The sequence below is a fragment of the Leptonychotes weddellii genome, chromosome 11, assembly GCF_054177405.1.
Source record: "Leptonychotes weddellii isolate Sample4059 chromosome 11, ASM5417740v2, whole genome shotgun sequence".
In the NCBI taxonomy this organism is placed as follows: domain Eukaryota; kingdom Metazoa; phylum Chordata; class Mammalia; order Carnivora; family Phocidae; genus Leptonychotes; species Leptonychotes weddellii.
In genome coordinates, this window is record NC_138379.1 from 63653554 (window position 1) to 63677206 (window position 23653).

The 23653-nt window shown below is 43.0% G+C and overlaps 1 protein-coding gene and 1 long non-coding RNA gene across 5 annotated transcripts in view; both read left to right on the plus strand.

The window, feature by feature from the left end:
- Window positions 1-4681: 4681 nt before the first annotated feature.
- LOC145716065 (uncharacterized) lies at window positions 4682-6532 on the plus strand. The gene is made up of 2 exons (XR_014138395.1): window positions 4682-5236; window positions 6065-6532. It is a non-coding gene; the product is annotated as an uncharacterized LOC145716065 (long non-coding RNA).
- A 5275-nt stretch (window positions 6533-11807) lies between these two features.
- AMOTL1 (angiomotin like 1) overlaps window positions 11808-23653 on the plus strand; it is a 125149-nt gene continuing 113303 nt past the window's right edge. Inside the window, exons 1-2 of one of the 4 annotated variants that reach the window (XM_081799040.1) lie at window positions 11808-12002; window positions 15692-15918. The gene's annotated coding sequence lies outside the window, so the exon portion shown is untranslated. The remainder of the gene's footprint in view (window positions 12003-15691; window positions 15919-23653) is intronic. The other 3 variants (XM_081799042.1, XM_081799039.1, XM_081799041.1) reach the window with 3 other exon arrangements.

Sequence of the window (23653 nt, forward strand, 5' to 3'; positions counted from 1 at the left end):
CAGAATTATTTTCTCTCTGCTGGACAAGCCATGCTCTCTCTCTCTTCACACCTGTTGTTCCCTCGGCTTTTAGTATTTCACCTTCTTCACCTGGGAAAATCCTACTAGTCCTTTAGGACTCAGCTGAGGTGACACTTCCTCTGGGAAGCCCCCTCTGGCTTCACCTATCCTCCACCCCCACTTCAGCGATAGATTAGGAGCCCCTCTCCTCAGCTACCAGGACATCCTTTTAAATCTTTCATAGCACTTGTCACACTGGGTGGCCATCAACTCTTTGCCTGTTGGTCTCCCGCTATAGATGGTGAGCCCGTTGAGGACAGGGATACATCAAATTAACCACACTCAGGGTGATGCCTGACGCAGGGACAGGTGTTGCCAACCATGTCTCATGAGACCACCAAGCTTGAGGAAGAGCACAACAGTTCTAGAATTCCTGCCAAGGGCTGCCTTCTTGAAGTGACTTAGAGCCTCTTCTTATTTTTGTAACCAGAAATCAGTGGGCAGCAGTGACCTACTGTGAGTTTACAGCCCAAGTGACTTCTCCAGGGCAGTCTAGTCAGGGATCGGACTGACTAAAATGCTTATGAGCTGGCAAATTCCTTGAGGAGAAAAGTAGCCTAGAGGGCCAGGCTCCCCTCAAGGAGTTTCCTCTTCTCTCAGAGACCTTGGCACCTCAAGTCCAGCTCCTCAGAAAACACTCTAATGCCTTCTACTGGTTTTGAAATCCAGCTTTTTTGTCATTTGTTTGTTTGTCTGTTAGTGGGAGGTTTGGCCTGCTGAAAATTATTCTGTGTGTTCTTTTTAAATTCCACTTCAAGGTGGTTTTCACCAAAAGAAGTTTCACGATGATAAAAATTAACTTGAATTATTAGGTAGTAAAAGTTCATTATGAAGCAGATCCAACCATAATCACTTCAGGTTAGAGAAAGAAAACAACCATTTAAATACTGTGGGCAATTTTGTTTAATAAACCATTCTGCTTAATAAAGCTGTACTCCAGAAGGAATGTGAGATGGGGGACATGAACCTCATGTTCCCTTGGTCAGCTTCAGGGAGACCTATTTGCCACTGAATGGGATTCTGGAATAACAACAGACAATGTGCGTGCAACATGGCCCCGAGAAGCCGTCTGCCTGAGCTGAAGAAACGGTGGTCCACGTTGCAACTGTCGTGTTTGGCTTATGGAAAAATAGTATCTCAGTCTTCAAGATGATACCTTTCTAAGAGATTTTCTATGCTATTTTGAGTTCCATGCAATTTTCACATTGCACACTAACTCTCAAGGTCTATCTCTGTCAAATTTAACTCAACCCATGGGGCACCCATTTTTCTACTCTAATTGCTTCACGGGCCCTGTGCTGGGGAAAAGAAACTTTATGAGAGAAGGGTCAAATGCCTTTTTAGAAGTCTGGGAGGTGTGAGCCACCCTCGGAACTAAAAGGAGAAGACAAAAATCCAGAGGCACTTTCTCTTCTGTCAACTTGAAGTCAGGAGCTGGAAAAAACCAACTGAAAGATACCTTCATCTTTGTTAATCCCCCACATTTCTCTCTCTCTCTCTCTATATATACACACACACCTTCAACTTGTTTTCCTTGGGTGATTAAAATTAAAAGGGTCTCTCTGGATGAAAGGAGAACCTCAAGGTTGGGAAGTGGCAGCGCTGATGAGCGTGGGCGACACGCTGAGTGTCTAGGATCCACTGTGACAGGGAGGGAGCGGAAGGAAGCCTCAGCAGGAAACCCGGGCTTCCTCTAGTTTTTCCTGAAGGTTTGGGGCTCTATGTTATAATTCTGTAAAAGTTTACTTAAAAAAATTTGATAAGCTGTTTCAGATGGGAGTGAGACCCTTATACATCCTACGAGAAGATACGTTTGCTTTTCTCGGAGGGAGGTGGGATAGGGGAAGCAGGGGGAAAGAGCAAAGTGGAGGGAGGTGGGGACTGGGTAGGTGGAAGATTCTGGGCTGCCCCATGCTGGGCATGCTGAAGGAAGCTTGGTAATGTTCCCTTTAAAACCCTTGTATTAGTTTGCTAGGGCTGCCGTAACAAAGGACCACAAACTGGGTGGCTTAACCCACGGAAACATGTTCTCTCTCTGTTCCGGAGGCTAGAAGTCCGAGACCAAGGTGTCGGCAGGGTTGGTTCTTTCTGAAGATTGTGGGGAAGACTGTATGCTTCTCCTCTAGCTTCCGCTGATGTGCTGGGAATCTTTGGCATTCCTTGGCTTGTAGAAGCATCACCCTCATCTCTGCCTTCATCTTCATGTGGCGTCCTCCCTGGGTGTAGGTTTGCCTCTGAATTTCCCCTTTTTATTAGGACACTAGTCATGCTGGATTAGGGCCCACTCTACTGACCTCATTTTAACTTATTACGTCTGGAAAGAACCTGTCTCCAAATGACATCACATTATGAGGCACTAGGGGCTCAGACTTCAGCATAGCTTTTGGTGGACAGGAGACACGAGTCAACCCACGCAGCCTTCCTCTCATTCCTCATCAAGTTACAAGGGCTGTAAGAACTGGATTTGGGTGGAAGCCCCATGGCTAGGGCCATGTGCCGCTGGAGACAAGAAGGGCATAGCAGGAGCTCGGGGGCAAGGGGGCCGTGGACCCACTCACAGAAAACGAGGAAGGTTCCCATGCCTACGGGCCACCCACTCTGCGGGGTTACAGGCTTTTTGGGAAATTCAGTTGAAGGCACATATCAATGTTTTATTTGTTTCAGGTTTTTTTGTTTTTTTTTTAAGAGAGAGAGAGTGTGAGCAGGGGAGGGGCAGTGGGAGAGAGAAAATCTCCAGCAGACTCCCCTGCTGAGCAAGGAGCCCAATGTGGGGCTCGATCCCAAGACCTGAGCCAAAATCAAGAGTCAGGCGCTTAACCGACTAAGCCACCCAGGCACCCCCCACATTTCAATGTTTTATTACAGTCTTGCTACAAGTGAAAAGGTCTTCAGTAGGTTAAGTCAAAGATTCACTTCTGGTAGGGACATCTGGTAGGAAAAGAGATCAGTTAGTTCATTACTAGTCTAAGATACAAGAAGAAAAGAGATCGTTTTTTAAACAATTGATTAAACACTAAGACAATTGACTGACAGTCAGCAGGTATGGGTTTGGGTGATTAGATGCCCAGAACAAAGCTTAATCTCTTTCAAGCTGATAAAAAAATGGATTGGTTAATCATTTTATCAGGAATGCTCCCACTTCTTCGCAGAAGTCGATTTGGAATTACATCAATCAAAAAGGTTCTGTCCTAGACCAGATTTAAAGTGTTTTTTCTCTTACAAGGGCTCCAACCTATCGGGTCCCAGTTGGCATCTGGGATGCTTTCTAAGGATCCAGGTCCCTCTCCTAATCTCAGACACTTCACCTCCTCTGCCCTCAGAGTCTGACCCACAGTTACGTCCTCCAAGGCCGTGGCTCCTGCTCAACCCCAAGAGATGGGAATCCCTCTTCCTGCAGGCCTGGCGTGTCCCTGCCCCCCTCTCTCACCTTCCCTCACCCCTCTCCTCAGTTCACGGTCCTCTGTCCACACTGGCTTCCTTTCTGTTCTTCAGACTGATCAAGCTCTTTGCTGTTTGGGGCTCTTTGCCCTTGCTGTTCCCTCTGCTGAGAATGTTCTTCAGAACTGGCTCCCTCTTTAGTTCCAATGACACCTCCTTGCAGAAGCTTTCCCTATCCAGATTATCCTCCATGATGTCATCCTGTGGGCGTGCTTTATAGCCCGTAGCACCATCTGTCTTCATGAGTGTCCTTTTCTCCAGTCGGCCTCCCCACCGAATTGTTAAGAGCAAGAAGCTTGTCTGTTTGCTACAGTATCCAAGGGGCTGGCACATGTGGTAGATGCTCAATAAACTGTTGGTGAATGTTGAATAAACAGGTGGGGAAACTGGCTCAGAGTAATGAAATAACTTGCACGAGATCATACAGCATTAAGTGGTAGAATGGTGGGTATCTCTTCATGGGGAGGGGGGTGTGGTGTCAACCCTTCTTTGTTGTTAGTCTATAGTCCTGATCACAGAAGAGCTCATTTCCCTCTCGCTTTTCCTTGACCCAGAGGATACCCATCCCTCCAGATGCTGTGGGTCCCCTGGACAACACTTGTACACCCAAAGTTAATTGCCCTTCCTTCCAAAGCACAAGATACTCATGGGTCCTCCTCAAAGCATCTCTTCCCGACCTTAGAAGCCTCTCATTCCACACTCAGGCAACAAGCGGTCATTAAGCGTCTACTGTGGGCCAGGCCTGTTCTGGAAGCTTCCATGCCATCCCTCCTTTTCTCAACCAGGCTATCCCTGCACCGCTCCATCTCATTTCTCTCTCAGTTTCTCTAAAACACAAATACATCAATAACCTTTTCTATTTTTTCATGAGCCTCTTTCCTGCAGGATCTCAGGCCTGGGGCCCTGCTCACACCTGTCTGATCCTGTCCCTGAGGTAAACCGAGCTAATAATCCATCCTAGCTCAGTACAAATATATATTTTTAAAGATTTTATTTATTTAGTTGACAGAGAAAGACACAGCGAGAGCAGGAACACAAGCAGGGGGAGTGGGAGAGGGAGAAGCAGGCTTCCCGCTGAGCAGGGAGCCCGATGCGGGGCTCCATCCCAGGACCCCGGGATCATGACCTGAGCCGAAGGCAGGCACTTAACGACTGAGCCACGTAGGCGCCCCTCGGTACAAATATTAACATATGAAAAACCCTGGTTTACATTGTGGTTACTCCCACTCAGCACAGCACCTGAGGCACAAATCCAAATAGATTTTGAGGCAAATGGTTTAAGATACTTCCAAATAAGGTGCCTGGGATGATACAGGTACACAAAGTCTGGGGCAAAATCTCCCCAACCTTTCTCTGTAAAGTCCAACCCAGATACTAAGGGGCAGGTTGGACTTGCCTGGCCTCGCCTTTTCTCAGATGTTAATCCAGGACAAGTCTAAAATTAGCCCCACCCCCTCCTGGTGCTAAAACTCAGCTGGAGCAACATGGGGCCAGTTACTTTTAGAAACCATCCCTTTGGGGCTTATTGCTGAGCAACAGAAACAGGTGATGGAAACTGGGCCCGGAACCTGCAAGGCAGGAAAGAAGAGCCAGATCAAGTTCAGAAGCTGGGATCAGAATGCCAGACCCAGGGACCAGGGCTGCAAATCCAGACTGACATCATGGTCATGGTCAGATCAAGGAGAAATAGCACGAAACTAAGCCAGAGCTTGCCCGTGGCTCCTATTGCAATGCTAAGGTAGGGTGATGGTGAGGGGTGTAGGGAGGGAAGGGAGTGGATGTTTATTAGGTACAGATACTTTATATATGGTGTCTCATAGAGTCTTACTGGTAGACTCTATCACTTCACCTCTTTTACCGTTTAACTAAACGCAATGTCAGACATGTTCAGTAACTTAGTCCGTGTCACATAGCTAGTAAATGGCAAAGCAGGGAGTCAAACCCTAGCCTATTTAACCTAAGTTTCTGGTACTTTCCTCTAGGCTGCCTCCAGAGTAGTAGGAAGGGAGATTTCAAACCTACTCCCAACCCACAGGAAAGGACCACCAAGTTGCTTCCCTGGTATTGGTCACCCTGAGTCATATCCCAATTTCCTGGGATGCCTTGACAAAAATACCCATGCTAGGGCACCTAGATGTTCTGTGTTAATCGTTCTTGGGTGGGGCCTAAGAATAGGTACTTCACAATCTCCTGGGAACTTCTGTCTGCCGCCTTGGTCAAAAACGAGGCTCTATGCTTTGTTTCTGATCAGTTCCCCTGGGTAGCTGGAGAAATAGGGTGGTGAGAGATGTTAATCCCCAGCTCACCTGGGTTCCACACTGGACAGGTAGGACAACTGGACCAGCGATACACATTGCTATAGAAGATCTTCTGGTGGAAGGTGGTCTTCTCGAATTCTGAAGTCAGGTAAAGAATTAAAATAGCATTCCCAAAAGAGAGGGCAGAGGCCAGGAGCCTGGGGACTTAGGATTCTATAAAGCAGAAATTTTCAAAGAAGGGAGGGGCGGCATCAGCCTCCCCTATCATTCTAACATATCACTGTGCCCCTTTCCCCAAACCTTTCTAGAAGGAGAAGGCTCCCTCAGTGTAACTGGCAGCAAGAAGTACAGATGACTCCACCTTTGGTTGCACTCAGGTGTGTCGCTCCTGGCATACTTAACTTGAGTTTCTCGGCAGCTTGGCTCTTGGCTAGGTACGTTTGGTGTCCTTTTGATTTCTAACTGTTTCATGTTGAATGGCTTCAAGTCCTGCCTTCTCTGAACTCTACTGGAAGGCAAGGACCGTGTCATCTAGGAGACAGAAAATAACATCTGCAAGACCTCTGATAGCACTGGCTGGGACATCTTTAGGTCCTCCGACTGTACATTGGCATCATCTCCGGAATTAAAAAAAAATGCTTATGCCAAGGTCAGTCCCTGAGAGTGTGAATAAATTGGCCTGGGGTGTGGCATGAACAGACTTTTCAAATATGCTCAGATAATTCTAATATGCACCCAAGGTTGAGAATAAAAATTTAAAGAGTAACAAAAAGCTATGTGAAAAAAAAATTGTAATAATGATTATGTCTGGGGGGGGAAATGAGGTGATTTGATTTATTTTATTTCTGCTAATCTGTGTTCTCTATTCCCTTCTTCACATTGATTATATAATTTTGAAAAGTAAAACTAAAACAAACATTAAACTGGATTCTCATTCACTCACCAAATATTTATTGAGAGCCTGCCATCTCACATGATAGACACTGGGCATAGGAGAGTGACTTTCACAAACACAATTCCTGCGCTCATGAAGTTTACATCTAACAAAGAAGGTTAACCATCAGACAAACAAATACGGTACTCTGACTTCAGGGAAATGTTCTAGTAGGCACAAACTGCTGAGTATCATGCATTGTTTTGTAAATAACTGTATCAGAAATGACAAAGATTGGGCTTACACTTTCCCTCCTATGTCGAAGGCAGACATTGCTTGTTGATTACGTCATGCTTTTCTGCTGAAGCTCAGCAGAACTTTTCAACATTACCAATCAATCTGAGGTGGTGCTTGAAATGAAACATATTTAGTATCCCAAGAAAGAGCTACGAATTATCATGTTGAGGGTAAACTAGATGACTCAAAAGATAACTGAAGCCTTCTGGTATGGCCAAGTAGTTCCTATTGGAGATAATAACTATAAACTCTGGACGAAATATAAGAACAATCAGTAGAAGGTACTGGAGAGAGAACAAAACCTGACAGAAACCAGAGGAGACTGAACCACTGACAAAGAGACAGACATGGGATGAGTTTCCTGATTTATAGCTTTTAGCTTAAGAACAGAGCCCTATCTATAAATATGCTGAGCAGAAGGGAAGCCCTCTAGCTCAATAGATAAACTCTACTCAGATCTCTGGCTGACCCTTGAACCTCATAGGCAAGAGGCAGATTTTTAAAAATCCCAGCTCTAGCTGAAAGAGCTGACCTGAACTTCTACATGGGGAGATAAGGTCTTGCAATTTGAGTTCAACCACTTTAAAGGCCTGCATAAAAAAAAAAAAGTCAATACTCTTCAGAAGAGCAGAACAGAATCCAGAATTTCTGCAACATATCATTCATAACGACCAGGATACACTCCAAAATTATTCAACATACAACAAAACAGGAAAACATGACTCATTTTAAAGAGAAAAGATCATTGGCAGAGACCTACTCTGAGATGACCTAGATTGATGGAGTTAGTAGACAAGAACTTTAAGGAAGTTACTACAACTATGCTCAAGTATATGGAGGAAAATACGTTCGTAATAAATGAAAGTATCGAAAATCTTAGCAGATAGATAGAAACTATAAAAAAGGCACATGTGGTGATGAGCACTGGGTGTTACACGCGCTGATAAATCGTTGAACACTACATCAAAAGCTACTGATGTATTATATGTTGGCTAATTGAACATAATAAAAAAAGAAACTATAAAAAAGTACCAAATGAAAATATAAGAACTGGAAAATAAATATCTTTAAATAAAAATGTAATGGATGTTTTTAAAAGCACAGGGAGATAAAAGAAGAAAAAGTCAATGAACTAGAAGACAGATCAACAAAAATGATCCAAACTGAGAAATAAAGATTTAATAATACATGTGCAGAGGCTCATAGATCTTTGTAACAGAATCAAAAGATCTAATATACATATACTTGGAGTCCTAGAAGGAGGGGAGAGAGAGAGAAAATGACTCAGAAAAGTATTTGAATAAATAATGGGTGAAAAGTTCATAAATTTGGTAAAAGACATATATTTATGGACTTTAAAACCCCAATAAACACCAAGTAAGATTTATATTTTTAAAAAAGCACAACAACAAAAAAATAAAAACAGGCAAACCATAGTCAAACTGTGAAAATCAATGACAAAGAGAAAATCAACAAAACAATGCTGTGAGAAAATCAAAGATAGAAATAAATGGGGAGCTATGCCAAGTTAATGGGTTGGAAGACTCAGCGTTGTTAAGATGTTAATCACCAAACTGATCTATGGATTCAGCACAATCCTAATCCTAATCCTATGATGCTTTTTAGTCAAAATTGACAAACTGATACTAAAATTTCTGTAGAAATGCACAGAACTTAGAATATTCAAAGCACTCTTGAAAAAAGAAGGAAAAGTTACTTCACCACTTGACTTCAAGACTTACCCTAAACAAAACAGTGTGGGTATTGACACAAGGATCAACAGAATGGTAGGACAGAATAAAGAGCCCAGACAGATATAGACCCACACTTACATATTTATTTCATTTTTGACAAAGTTTTCAGAGCAACTCGATTGGGAAAGGAAAGGCTTTCAACAAACGGTGTTGAAATAACTCCATATGCACATGGAAACAAATCAACCTTGCCTGAATTCATACCACCCACAAAAATCAAGTTATTATGGACTGTGGGCCTAAATATAAGGGCTAAAACTATAAAATTTCTAGAAGAAAACATAGAAGAATATCTTCATGCCTTGGGGGAAGACCAAAACCAAAAAAGAAAAAATAAATAAACTTAGTCAAAATGGAATCCCTGTTCATCAGAAGAAACATCATTAAGAGAATGTCTTGCCTATGCAGGCCAGAGGGCAGGAGAAAATATTTGAGAAATGTCTCTGACAAAAAATTGGTATCCTGGATATATTAAAAACTCCTAAACCTCCATACTAAAATGACCAACAACTCAATTTATAAAACTGGCTACAAGATTTGAACAGAGAGTTCACAAAAGTTGGTAAAAGAATGGCCCATAAGCACATAAAAAAAAAGAAAAAACATTTAACAGCTTTAGTCATCAAGGAGATAGAAGTTAGAACCACAGTGAGGTAACACACCACATTCACCAGCATGGCTTAAGTTACGTTGACAACACCAAATGTTGTCAGAACATTTGGTGAAGCAACTAAAACTCTTATACATTGTTGGCAGGAGAGGAAAATGGTATGAGAACATTGGAAAAGATGTAAATTCTTATAAATTATATAGTTTCTTATAAATTAAATACACACCTCCTCTAAGACACCCATTCCACTCCTAGATATTTACTCAAGGGTTCTGAAAACACATGTCCGTCCACTAAGGGATGTGTCTGAAAAGGTTCATATTAGCTTTATTCATCATAGACTGGAAGATCAGGTGTCCATCAATAGAAGACTGGATAAACAAACTGTGGCATATTCATACAGGAAAAAACTACTCATCAATGAAAAGAAACCAACTACTGATCTAAACGACAACATGGATGTGTGAATCCTAAAAACCTCCTGTGGAACAAAAGTTTCCACAAAGGAATACAAATTTTATGATTCTATTTATATGAAGTACCAGAATAAGCAAAACTGATTTATGGTGAAAAAATCAGATTCATTCCCTCTAGGAATGTTGAACCAGGAGTTTGCTGGGAAGGGATATGGGGAAACTTTCTAGGGTGATGATTATGTTCTGTACCTTGATAGGGGTTTGCATTGCACAGGTGTATGTATTTATAGGAACTCATCAAATGGTATGCTGGTGATTTTTTCATTTCATTGTATGTGAATTTTATCTGAAAAGAAATTGTAAGCGAATATTGGAATTGTAAAGAAATAGTGAAATTTTGTTAATAATATTGAAGTATTTGGAGGGCATGTATCAATATCTACAACTTACTTGAGAATGCCATACAAATTTTATGAGTTGCTGGATGGATAGAGAATCAATATATGATAAAGCAAATATAGGAAAATGTCAACTGAAGAAACTATGTTTGGAAATTTTATGATAGAATGTTGAGAACAAAAGACAATTGAGGCTAATTGGCAGATCACCTGTAAGATGGAGTCCTGGCCCTGGAAAAAGACTCTAGAATCTAGCTGATGTACAGGGGAACAGACAAAAGAGGCTACTGGGTCCAGAAGTTGGCTTTCTTTGCTCTATTCTAACTTTGGCAATGAACCTAGGGGCTGAGGCATTTCTTAAGACCCACTGGCTCATGCTCTCTGCAGTTGGTGACTTTAAGAGTTCCAGAAATCTGGAACAGAGAGGGGCTGTCTGATACCATTTACTCAATCTACTGAATACCTACTGTGTGCTATTCTGTGTGCTAGGCTTGGAGGATACTATGATGAACTGAATAAAAACGGCTCCTGCCCCTTTTTGATCTTACCATTGATAAAATCTGCTCTTCTATTCTGTCGTTATTGACGCTCTGACTAGAAGACTTGCAAAGTCCTTTTACAAGCTTTGTTGACATTTCTCCAATCTCTGAGTTCAAAAACCCCTTGCTAATATTGGACCTGAATACCTCTATCTAAACAGAAAGAGATTTTTTTCTTGTTTTACCCTCCTGGGAGTGGAACTTAACACAAGAAGATCCCCAAAGCCTCAGAATAGCTCAGCAAGATATTGGACACATGCCTAGTGACCCAAAGTCACCTTACGCTCCTCTGAAGTAGAGGCGTGAGAGAGAAAGTGTAGTAGGCTGCTAAGCTCGACCCTCTGCCCCACTTCCAACACAGGTCACACCCATTGCCATTCCTTGCCCTGGCATCACAGCCAGAAATCCTGCCCAAAGTTTAGCTTGGGGACATGGCATCAGGAGAGGTGGCTGGCCTACTCGGTAGCTGGACGTGACCTTGAATCCCACATTACAAATCCAATTGCTCCAGCCTCACGTTTAGCATACAAAAGAGAAAATTCCTTCCTTAAACGTCTGTTTTCCCCAACATTCTTGGTGGAATGTGGGCATATTTTGAGCTGACTATTTATGTTACAATTGCCCCGGAATTGGTTGAGCGGTACCATACTCAATAAAAAGTCAATAGAAACTGGTTGCCTTCTTTAGAAAGGCTGCCACGCTTTCTTTCCATACAGTGACTCATCCCTCTGCTTAACTGCATACTTTCCCCTCTGCAACGTCCAGACTGTCACTTCTTTGTCACCTTTATGTGCTTACAAATCCACCAGCTCTGAAAACCTCTTAGCAAGGTCATCGTCCCAGCTGCTCACCACCCCTCCTCCCGGCTGAAATCTCTTTGTTTCTTCCCTGTCCTTTGTCTCTTCTCCTTCCCCAAGAATTTTGACTCTCAGAAGTTTAAATATCTGTTTTCCTTCCCTAGAATGCTATTTTTCAGACAGCTGGAGTCTCGGGAGGTAATGATATGACTCGGGGAAAATAAGTGCTTGTCTCCCTATCTCTGGTGCCAGTTAAGGTGATTGGTGTTCAGGACCTTCGGAAGCTCTTTGAAAACGACAGGGCTGGCCGGATTCCAGCAATTTACCTTCTGAAGGCTGAGCATGTCTGGGCAGTGGCTGCATAATTTGGATGGAGTCATCCCTGATGAGACAGAGTTGGCTCAGCCAGGGAGCACTCGTTGCTCTTTTAAACTCCACGGCACCAGGGGATGAAGTCACCTTTCTTCTTTTAAAACCAACAGATTGGCCCCGTAAGTCCCTGCCACTTCTGTTAGAACTTGGTGTTTTTTTCTCCTGCTGGTCCCCAGGACCTTCTCTCAGGTAAGGAAGCTCTGATTTTGTGGGTTTCCATGCAGGAAAGCTTGATTTGAGGGGGACCTTGGGGGGGCACCTCTGGGTAGAGAGGGAGTCAGGGCAAGGGACACAGCGGGTGAGGAGGAGGGCTGGGTCCCGGCCAGCCCAGTGTCCACCTGGGGGGCTGGTAGGCTCTGAGCTGGGCGAGCAGAACCCCACTCAGCTCCGAGCTGCAGTAGCAGGTTCTCACGGTGGGCATGGAAATCGAATCCGGGGTTGGTTTCGGGTTCCTGTTGCATAACCAGCACGTTGGTGAAGCAGCAACGGGTGGTCTCCTCTGGGTGGGGGCCGGCCTGGCTGCTTTGCCATCCTGACAACTGGCTTTGTGTTTGGGGTAGAACCCTCCTAGGGTCCCGTGATAAAAGCTGATGTGCCGGAAAGCGGCAGCTGTCTGGAGAGCCTTCAGTTGCCAGAGTACAGCAGGAGACGAAGGGGCCCGGCTCCCTGTTGTAACAGGCAGGGACCTTGTGTAAACAACGGCTGCGCTGCGGTGGGGGGCAGAACTATCCGAACACGTCTCAGCGCCTGGCCAGACGAGGTTGCAGGGACGGAGCATGAGCATTGGGGTGTGCATGTGCAGGTAGACCTGTGGTCCTAGGGACTTCTTCGAAGCTCCCTGCAACACTTTCGATGAGTGATAGGAGGCTCTGTCACTGATTGAATCATACAGCTCTTATTAGCTCTGGAAGTCTCAATAAACACATCTTGGTTATGATGGAGGCACCTGCAGGGTGATAGATGGCTTTTGGAGAGAGGGTTGAACCACTATGGAGGGAAGACATTGAGAATTACGGAGCCCCTTTATTCCTTGACACGGAACCCTGCCACACAGGGTATTTTGTGCGTTCGTCCATAACCTTTGAAGGGAGCAAAGAATCTCATTTCAATAAGAGATGCTTGTTTTGTTTTAAATACAATTGCCTACTGGCTTGCATGTTCACCTCCAACTTGGCATGTCTAGAATTATCCTTACCTGAAATCTGCTCCCCTAGCTCAGCAAAAAGCACCTGGTTTTCCATGACAGATTTCTGAACTTCATCTTTGACCCCTCCTTCATCCTCGCATGCCCACATCTAGTTTGCCAACACATCCGGCAGATTCTGCTTCCATGCTACCTCTCAGAGCCATCCATTCTTCCACCTCCATGGCTATTTTCCTCGTTTAAGCCAGGATCACCTCCTTCGGGGAATATGGAAGCCTCCCATCCAGGCTTTCCCTCTCTCCTCACCTTTCCAGTGCAGCCAGCATGATTCTGCTGTAGTCGATCAGCACCCGCACAATCCAATCCATCACTAATCTGGTGATTCGGCCTCCTTACTATCCCTCGAAAATGTTCACATCTCTTCCTCTAACCACCACTACCTTGGTCCAACCCCCCAACACCCTTTCCCTGAGTTATTATGGTAGCTTCTTAGCTGACCTCCCTGCTACCAGGCTCACTCCGGCCCAGTAGAAGACACTTTAAACTTCTTATGTTTCCAAGCTTTTAAAGGACATGTTGTACAAGAGCAGAACTTGAAACACTTATTCCTCTATCTGGGGTTTAGAAGTATCAGCATTTTTGTGACTTTTGTAGATACTTCAAGGAGGGAGGCAGAGGGAATGGGGGAAGTTGAGGGATGTATATCGCAGTGGGAAGAGGGCCCGAGGAATACGTCAAGCTCACGCCTTGGAACTATGCAGGTCTACAGTTGAATCCCAGCTCCTCTTCTTAATGTGGCCTTGACCAAATAGGTAAGGCTTCTTGAGACTCATTTTCCTCACCTGTAAAATGGAATGGAGGTAATAATCCAGCGTCGCTAGGTGAACGGAACAGTTAAATGGGAAGGCTGTGAAACACAGCAGACTCTGAAACCTAGCAATTAAGAATTTTTAGTTCTTTCCTTCTTTCCGTTCCTTTTAAGGCTTATAATCTCTAACTATCATGTATCTTGGAAGTATCCGTGTGTGTGTGTGTCTATAATTGTCCACTTTGGGCACAGTAGAAAGAAGGAATGGCAAAGAAATACACGAGAACTCTCTTAAAAGAATTTGCAGTTTACTTAGGGAGGCAAAGCAAACCTCAGTAGCATAAAAACCTCTATAAAACAAGCATTCTGCAGTTGTCATGTGTCTAGTACTAGTTGAGCACATAGCAGCGAGGGCTTGTGCAAACAGGTTTGTGAATACCTGTAGACAGAGTGTAAGTAGATCTGTATCTAGAAAATTTCCAATTTCGGTTTGTTGGGGACTTCAGAATCATCGGCCTCTCTGCTGTTGAAGCAAAACTTCCTGGAAGACTTTGTCCTTTTAGGGTGACTTAAGGACATGCAGATTAAGTGCCATGCAGTGTGTAAGTGACTTTACTCATTCATCTATTCATTGAGCCTTTATTGAACACCAACTCTGTGCCTGGTCCTACGCTGTACAATTGCTTTGCAACCCTTCCATGGGACATGGAGGGTAATTCTCCTGTTGAATCACAGCTAGCCTCTTGGAATTGTTAGGCGAATAAAATAAGAAGAAAGTGACATTGGGGATATCCATGGCTAGGTTCTAAGAAGCTTTGCAGCTTCCTGCTGGGGGTTCTTGGCTTACTCACTCTGGGGGAAGCCAACATTGTGTAAAGTCACGTGCTGGCCACCTGGCTCCTGGGGGGTGGGGGTGGGGGGATGTCTGGTATGTAGCATTTGGCAGTTTTCATGGAATAAGTACTCCCACCATGGCTGATTTCAGGCTACCAAAGTGATAGCACTGAATGCAGGGTTGGAAAGAAAGACACAGAATTGGCTCTTACAAGTGGGTACGAGCCAGCCCCAGTGATTGCCTGCTAATTCCTCGGAGACTACCATGCTTCGAGAAAGCCAGCTAGGTGGATAGGCTACACGGAGAGAAGGCCAACCAGCCCCAGATTTTCCAGCCATTTGAATTGAGGCTCCAGGAATGAAGCCTTTCAGATGAGTCCAGACCTGGCCACTAGCAAAGTGCAGCTTAGGAAGGACCCTGACTGGGAACTGCTCAGCTCAGCTCGTCAAACCACAGAACCTGAAGAAATACAAATTTATATCATCTAAGTTCAGAGGTGGTTGTCTCGCAGCAAAAGGTAACTGGAACAAGCTGGCGATCTTGCTTCTGCAGAAGCCAGCCTGGATGGAGCCCCCAAGGGAGTGTGGAGGAGTAGAGGGGTCTATCCAGACAATTCTTTGCACATAGTCTCTGGCCTCAGATCACAAAGGAGAAAATGTCTTAGTTAAAGGCCTGAGGAAGAGACTCTACTTTACCAACTAGATGTACTGTTGTAACTAAATCAGTGAAAAACAATTCTCTTAGACACACACACACACACACACACGGGCATGTGCCCACACACACTTCTCTCACCTTCTCCTTCCATCACTGTCCAAAGCTCTGCTGGAAGATCACTACCTGCTCTTTGGGCTCCGCTTCATCCTCCGCGTGGGCTCTGGGAGTGCGGGGAAGGGGACAGAAGAGAACAATAAGAAGTCAAGGAAATGCCCAATCCTGATGTCTGGTGGAAAGCCACTGAGACCCCTAGAAAAGACCAGCAAAAAGGAATTAAAACAGGAAGCTTGGGGAAGACACATGGATGAGTGGTTAAAGCATGGATTTTGATATCAGATGACCTGGATTCCAATCTGGATTCTGACATTTTCTAGTTGGCTGACCTCGGAAAGCATCTTGACACTCTGTTCTCAGTTTCTCCATCTAAAACCTGGATAATAATACCATCTCACAAAGTTCTCATGAAGATTAAATGCGATGATGTCTACAGAATGCTTAGCGCGGTACCTAACGGTGTGCTGAGTTAGCAGCAGGTGACAAGTCCCACAAGCCTTGGTAAGCCCCGAGCGTCGGTCTGTCAGTCGCACAACAGGCGCCCAGGGTAAGTATTCAGTAAATACTCAAATCAGACTGAGAATCTATATTTGGAATATTCTACCACCATTCTTCTTGTTTTTTTAAAAAAGATTTTATTTATCTATTTGAGAGAGAGAGAAAGAAAGAGAGAGAACAAGTAGGGGGAGGGGCAGAGCGAGAAGCAGACTCCCCACTGAGCAGGGAGCTTGACATGGGACTCTATCCCAGGACCCTGAGATCATGACCTGACCCCAAGGCAAGACACTTAACCGACTGAGCCACCCAGGCGCCCCGACCATTTTATCCTTATCGTCCCCCAGATAAACTTCCAAGGACTTAAAAAGCATAAGTATGCATTTTTTTCTCCTTTAAGTGTGCAGTATGAACCAAGACCACATTTTCTCATTTCTTGTGAGTCCTCTTCATACCTTCTACTGTGTAATAGGTAGTTGAGTTGTTCAGTGCTCACAGTGTTCAATACATTTTAACTATTATCATTTTTAAAATTCTATTTAAGGACAAATTTAAGTTGGATGACTTATGCTGGGATCCTGAACCGAGCATGCTCCAGAAATCTTAAGGTTACCCATTTATAGATGCCACAACTTTGGTAGGACAGTCAGGGTGAGGGATAACATGATTCTTGAGAGCAAAATCTGAGTGTTAGGTTCTCTTTTTTTATTTATACTTTGTGAATAAGAGTTACTAAAACTTTAACCTAATGCACTGACATTAGGCAGACTTGTCTCATGAAATTTATGGTTGTCCAGTCATGTGGATTTTTTAAACAAAGAATAATGCAAACATTCTGTTAAAGAATAGCTGAATTGTGTGTTTTTTAAAAACTTGGATTATGAAATATTTATTGATTTGTGAGTGTGTGCCTGTTTGGCCCAGCCCGCCACCCCGCCCATCCCCTTCTCCCCCTCCCCCCCCCCCCCGCCCCCAGCCAGTGTTAACATTTTGCATAACTATAGCATAATATCAAAACTAGGTAACTGATATCAGCACAATCCAGAGACTTTATCAGTTAGATTTTTATCATAGATTTTATCAGTTATGCATGTACTCATTTGTGTGCATGTATATAATTATATGTAATTTTTGTCATGTTAACTTCATGTAACTACCACCATGATCAAAGATCTGTACCATTACCACAAAGCTCTCTTCTACAACCCCTTTGAATCCACCTCCCATCCCTAGCCCTTTGAAACCATTAGTCTGTTGTCCATCTCTGTAATTTTATTTCAGGAGCATTATATAAATAGAACCATGCAGTATTTAAAGATTTTTTGTTTATGTATTTGAGAGAGAGAGAGTGTGTGAGCACGAGTGGGGGAGGGGCAAAGGGAGAGGGAGGAGCAGGCTCCCCACTGAGCAGAAAACCGGACGCTCCATCCCAGGACCCTAGGATCATGAGCTGAGCTGAAGGTGGCCGCTTAGCCAACTGAGCCACCCAGGCGCCCTGGAATCATGCAGTATTTACATGCATGAGATTGACTTTTTCCACTCAGCATAATGTCCCTGAGACCCATCCAGGTTGTTGCATGTATCAATAGTTGGTTCTTTTTTATTGCTGAGTAGTATTCCACAGTACGGATGTACCACGGTTTGTTGAATTATTCACCCACCGGAGGACATTAGGGTAGTTTCCAGCTTGGGGCTATTAACACATAAGCTGCTGTGAGCATTTGTGTGCAAGTTTCTGGGTGAATGTAAATTGTCATTTCTCTGGGATAAATGCCTGAGAGTGTAGTACCTGGGTCTTATGAGTAAGTCCATTTCTAGTGTGAAAATTAACTGCCAAATTATTTTCTAGAGTGGCCATAACCTTTTGCATTACCACCGGCAATGTATGAGTAATGGAGTTTTTCTGCATCTCCATCAGCATTTGGGGTTAGCACTATGTTTAAGCCACTCTAATAGGTCGGTAATGATATCTCATTGTGATTTTAATTTGCATTCTCTAATGGGTAATGGTGTTGAACATCTTTTCATGGGCTTATTTGCCATCTGTGTATCTTCGTCAGTGAAATGTCTATCAATGTTTTTTGTTCATCTTCTAATTGGATTGTTTTTTTTACTGCTGAGTTTTGTGAGTTCTTTATATATTCCAGAGACATGTCCTTTTTCAGATGTGCAGTTTACAAATATTTCCTCCTTCTCTGTAAATAGGATTTTTCACAGAGCAAAAGTTTTTAATTTTGATGAAATCGAACTTATCGATTTTTCCTTTTGTGGATTATTCTTTTAGTGCAAAGTATAAGAACTTTTGCTTGCTCCTAGTGCTCAAAGACTTTATCCTATCTTTTTCTAAAAACTTCATAGTTTTACATTTAAGCCCGTAATCTGTTTTAAGATAATTTTTGTATAAGGTGTCAGGTTTGGGTTGAAGCATGGTACCAAACCCAAACACTATACACTTAAATACAGAAAATGTGCAACATGTAGATGAAAACAGTATAAATGACATCAAAATACAAATGACAGGCAGAAAAGGTATTTGCAGTACCTGTGTAACATAGCAGAACATATTTTCCTAAATATAAATTTCCTAAAATTTAAGTAGTATATCCAATAAGAAAAAAAAGTAAACTTGGACCAAGTACATGAATAGGCTGCTCAGAAGAAAAGAAATGCAAATGGACAATAAACTTAAGAAGGGATGATAAGCCCCCAATTTAAGGAGCACAAATGAAAAGTGAGAAAACTTGCTTCTTTTTATTGCAAAAGAATGACAAAATTAACATGCATCGTAAAAAATGTAAAAAACATAAAAATATATAATGTTAAATGAATGTTTCCTTCAAAGCCTCATCATACCCTCCCAAGCCTGAAATCTTTCTTCTTTCCCTAGAAATAATCTCTCTGAAAAACTTTCTATTCCTTCCAGCTCTTTCTCTGTGTGATTAGAAGTGTGCGTGTGTGTATTTCCTTCTTATACAAATTGGATCCTCTTTACAAATTGTTTTGCACCTGGCTTTCTACAATTGACATCATCATCATGACTTTTCATATCGACTGTTCAAGTCACCTTATTTGTTTAAATGGCTGCATAGGATTTACAGTGTAACTGCACCTTATTTTATTTAACCATTGAGAGGCACTCAAATGTTTCTTTTTTTCTTTCATTACAAGGAATGCTGCATTATATACATCTTTTTTTTTTTAAAGATTTATTTATTTATTTGCAAGAGCGAGAATGAGAGAGAGTACATGAGAGGGGGGAGGGTCAGAGGGAGAAGCAGGCTCCTCACTGAGCAGGGAGCCTGATGCGGGACTCAATCCCGGGACTCCAGGATCATGACCTGAGCCGAAGACAGTTGCTTAACCAACTGAGCCACCCAGGCGCCCATTATATACATCTTTGTGTTCACTTGTTTTACAGCTGTATTCTGTAGGATAGATACTCAGAAGTGAAATTGCTGGCTCAACGGACACATGAATTTTATATTAGAGAATATGCCGAATTGCCATTTCAAAAGCTCTCTCCATTTATTCCTCTACCAAAATGTGAGGATACCTATTTCTTCAAAAAGTCACCATCTCTTGACGCTGTGAATTGTGTAAGATTGATGAATCACAGACCTGTACCCCTGATAAAAATAATACATTATATGTTAATTTTAAAAAGTCACCACCCCCTGATATTAACCAATGCTTTAGAACACTCTGACGTGATGAGTGAAAAGAGTCAGCATTGTTTTAATCTGCATTTTCTGAGTATTGAGATTGAATGTGTTTTTATACGTTTATAGTTCATGTCTGTTACTCTGTTAATTGTCAGTTTATAGCTTTGCTTGCCTCTCTGTTGATTGTCATTTTCTTATTGCTATGTGAAACTCTTTTATAGTCTGGATATTAATCTTCTCATACATGCTGTAAATATTGTCTTCCTTCACTCGTTTTTATTTTACTTTTCTTTATTGTGTCTTTCTTTTTAGAGAAGTTTTAATTTTATGTAGTGCAATCTGTCTATCCTTTATTTTATGGCTTCTAGATTTCATATATTAGCAAAGTTTTCCCACTCCAGGAGAAAATTATTTCTTCTAATATGCTCAGGGATTTGCTTTTATTGTTTAGACCTTTTATTTGTCTTGAATTTGTATATCCTGTGATATAGGAGTCCACCTTTAAAAATAGCCAATTAACCTAGTACTCCTTGTTGGATAGTCTATCTTTTCCCCACTGACTTGAAATGTCAATTTTCCCATATGCCAAGTCAATTTCATTGACTATTTCATAAATTTTTTAATCTATGCGAATAAATAATTTATTCTGCCAACAAAATCACGTTGTTTTAATTACTTAAGCTTTATAATTTGTTGTATTACGGAAAGTAGTTACCCTCTCAAATCCTGTCATTATTTTTCCTTATCAACAGTTTCTAGGTTAATAAGCAAGATGCGTTTGTAAGGGAAAAAGCCAGCCACAGGAAGAAAAGATATGTGTGCATTTGTGTATGCATGCATATGTGTATATGTATATATATTAACATATTCATAAAAATATATGTATACACACATAAAAATATATGAAAGCATATGTGCATATATACATGTGTGTACATATATACATGTAGATGTTTGCATAGGCACAGATAATTCTTGGTGGGGCACACCAGACCCTATAATAATTACCTCTAGGGAGTGGGACTGTTGGGAATTCTACAGATGAGTGACATTTACTTTTCACTTTGCATCATTCCCCACTTTTTATGTATCCTTGAAAAAATTTGCATTTCTTTTATAATTAAGAACAGTATATGATTTTTCTCTGCCAGAAATCCAAGCCCGAATAAGGGCATATTCTCTATATCAGTGTTTCTCAATCAGAGCTACACATTAGAATGACCTGGGGAGTTTTTAAAAAAAGTACAGATGTCCAGGGACCTGCCCCCAGAGGCTCTGTTTTCATAGCTCTGGGAGAGAGCCTGGGCATCAGCATATTTTAAAAGGGCCCCAGGTGATGCCAATACGCAGTCACAGTTGAGAACCATCACTGTAGATGATACGAGGCCTAAAAGGGTCCCCAGAAGGCCACTGTGATGAGGTCTTTTTCAGAATATAATTACTTGGGAATGCAACCCAAAGTAATCCATCACTTCTCTGTCAGGCTAAGTGTTGGCGTGAGACTGAGTGCAAAAAAGTGTGGAGGGGAGTGGTGGAAAAGAGCTTTGCTTGAATGTGTGTGAAAGCATCCATCTCTGCGGTAGGCCTTTTTGTTGAAAGGTTTAGACTCATTCAGGCTTCCTCGACACATAAGAGATTCTTTTAAAATCATCATGACCATAAAAGATACAGGAATCTCATGGAAAACCGAAAACAGCACAACAGCTGTGCCTCAAGAGCCCAGAACTGTGGTTGGTTTTAGAAGGTTCCAAGGGAGCTCCAGGACCCAGTGTTACCTGGAGACCCTCCCATAGGAGACTTTCAAAATTCTTTCATCTGGAGAATTGCTTTGTTAAAATGAAATGGCTTTTGGAAGCCTAATCTGGGAAACAGATCAAGGAGGAAATTAAAGAAGCCTAAGGATTGACTGGAAAGCCCATATCATTGTAGCTCTGCGGCTGACGTGTGCCTTCCTCTGATGCTGCTCCCCATCAGTTGGCCGATTCTGCCTCTGTGTTCCTGATGGAGGAGCTGATTGACCCAGCTCGTCCCCCGGGGTCTGTCCCTGGTTGGGCGGGCTTTTTCATACCAGGTAACTGCAGAGATGGATGGAATGGTTCATGGAGTCAGGTGCTCACCCGAGCCAGAGAGGGCATGGGGAGGAAAAGTGAGCATGTGAGAGTTTCCCTTAGAGTGGGAGAGTGGAGAGAACATGGATCACGATTCACCTGGACAGGCCAAGCACTAAGTGGGTCCTCAGTGAAGGTTGAATTGGAGGATGGTTTCCATGGGGTTTTGAAGCTGCTTCAATTCAAACCAAAGTACTGAGGAGCAATCTGTCAGGAATGGGTCGCTGGCCCTTGCGTTCCAAGTATCTCTAAAGGTCTTTTTTAGCTCTACTAATTTGGGCTTTTAAAAGGTCTTAACAGCCTAGGAATTCAGGAGAATGGAATTCATTTTCCCTTGGAATTAGGTCTGTGCCTGAGGTGACTGTGGAGCCCTCCAGGTGTGGCTTGTGCAAATTGACAGGTGCTCTAAGTGAGAATACATACCTGAGTTTGAAGCCTTGGTATGAAAAAAAGAAATCTAATGTTGTCTTTAGTACTTTTTTATATGGATTACATGGGTTTTTTTTTTTTTAAAGATTTTATTTATTTATTTGAGAGAGAGACAGAGATAGGGAGAGAGAGCACGAGTGGGGAGGAGAGGGAGAAGCAGGCTCCCCACTGAGCAGGGAGCCCGATGTGGGACTCGATCCCAGGACCCTGGGATCATGACCTGGGCCGAAGGCAGACGCTTAATGACTGAGCCACCCAGGCACCCCTATGGATTACTTGTTGAAATACTATTTTGAATATAGTGGATTATATAAATATGTATCATTAACATTAATTTCACCTGTATTACTACTTTGTTTTAAATGTGGCTATTAGAAAAAAAATTTTAATTATACATGTGGCTCACGTTTTCTTTCTAACGGGCAGTTTGACTGGATGGTGACTCTGAGGGGCGCCTGGGTGGCTCAGCTGGCTAAGTGGCTGCCTTTGGCTCAGGTCATGATGGCAGGGTCCCGGGATCGAGCCCCGCATTGGGCTCCTTGCCCAGCAGGGAACCTTCTTCTCCCTCTCCCTCTGCTGTTCCCCCTGCCGTGCTCTCTCTCTTAAATAAATAAATAAAATCTTTTTTTTTAATTATGTCCAATTAGGCAACATTGTATCTTAAAAAATAAATAAAAATAAAAAGATGGGGACTCTGACATTTCCCCCTGCACAGGTTTGTAAGGATCTGTATATGAACGACAGCCCTTTGCGGTGGGGCCCCCTTCAATACCTGGCTCTCAGTCAGAGCTGTGGCAGTTTGATCATCATCAGAGCAGTGGTAATTTGTCTTCTTCTGGCTCCTTGTCTCTGTCCCAAGGACTGCAGCCCAATTCCTGTTCTCAGATAGAACCACTTAATCCTCTCCTGTGGTTTCCCAATACCCCACACCCAGGTGGCATTGTTTATGGCTCTGCCTGGGCAAGTCCTTATGGAACCTTTCTCTGCTTCTTCGCCTCTCTTGCTCCTTCCTGCCTCGTTCTCCTTCTGGGACTGGCACACAGCAGATGTTTCACATGTGTACTCTCAGGTACTTTTTACACATGTCCTCTTCTGGCAGGTGTGTTCCAGCCAGCCGCTGCCTTGCTCTGGGGACAGATGACTGCTTCCTAATGCCCCGTCACAGTTCATCCTGTTTCGCCCCAGGAATGAAGTTTGCAGATGGGACTGAGTCACCTCTGGAAGTGTATCTACTTCAGGAGTTAATAATGATTTTAATAAAACCAACTACTAGCACCACTTACTGAGTTGTATTACCGGCCAGGATCTATACTGGGTATACTACAGATAAGTCTCATTTAATCCCTACAACAACCCCACAGAGTGTGTGCTGTGATCCCCTATTAGAGATGGGGAAAATGAGGCTCAGCGAAGTTATATACCTTGCTCTCCGATCACTGCTAGGAAATGGGGGACCTGGGATTTAAATCTACAGCAGTCTCCAAGTCTTTGCTCTTACCCCAGTTTAGACTGTGAAGACATAGTACCTCCCACAAACTATGCCACCTCCCAGGTCGGGCAACTACAGGTTGGAATTCTATGCTGGCTA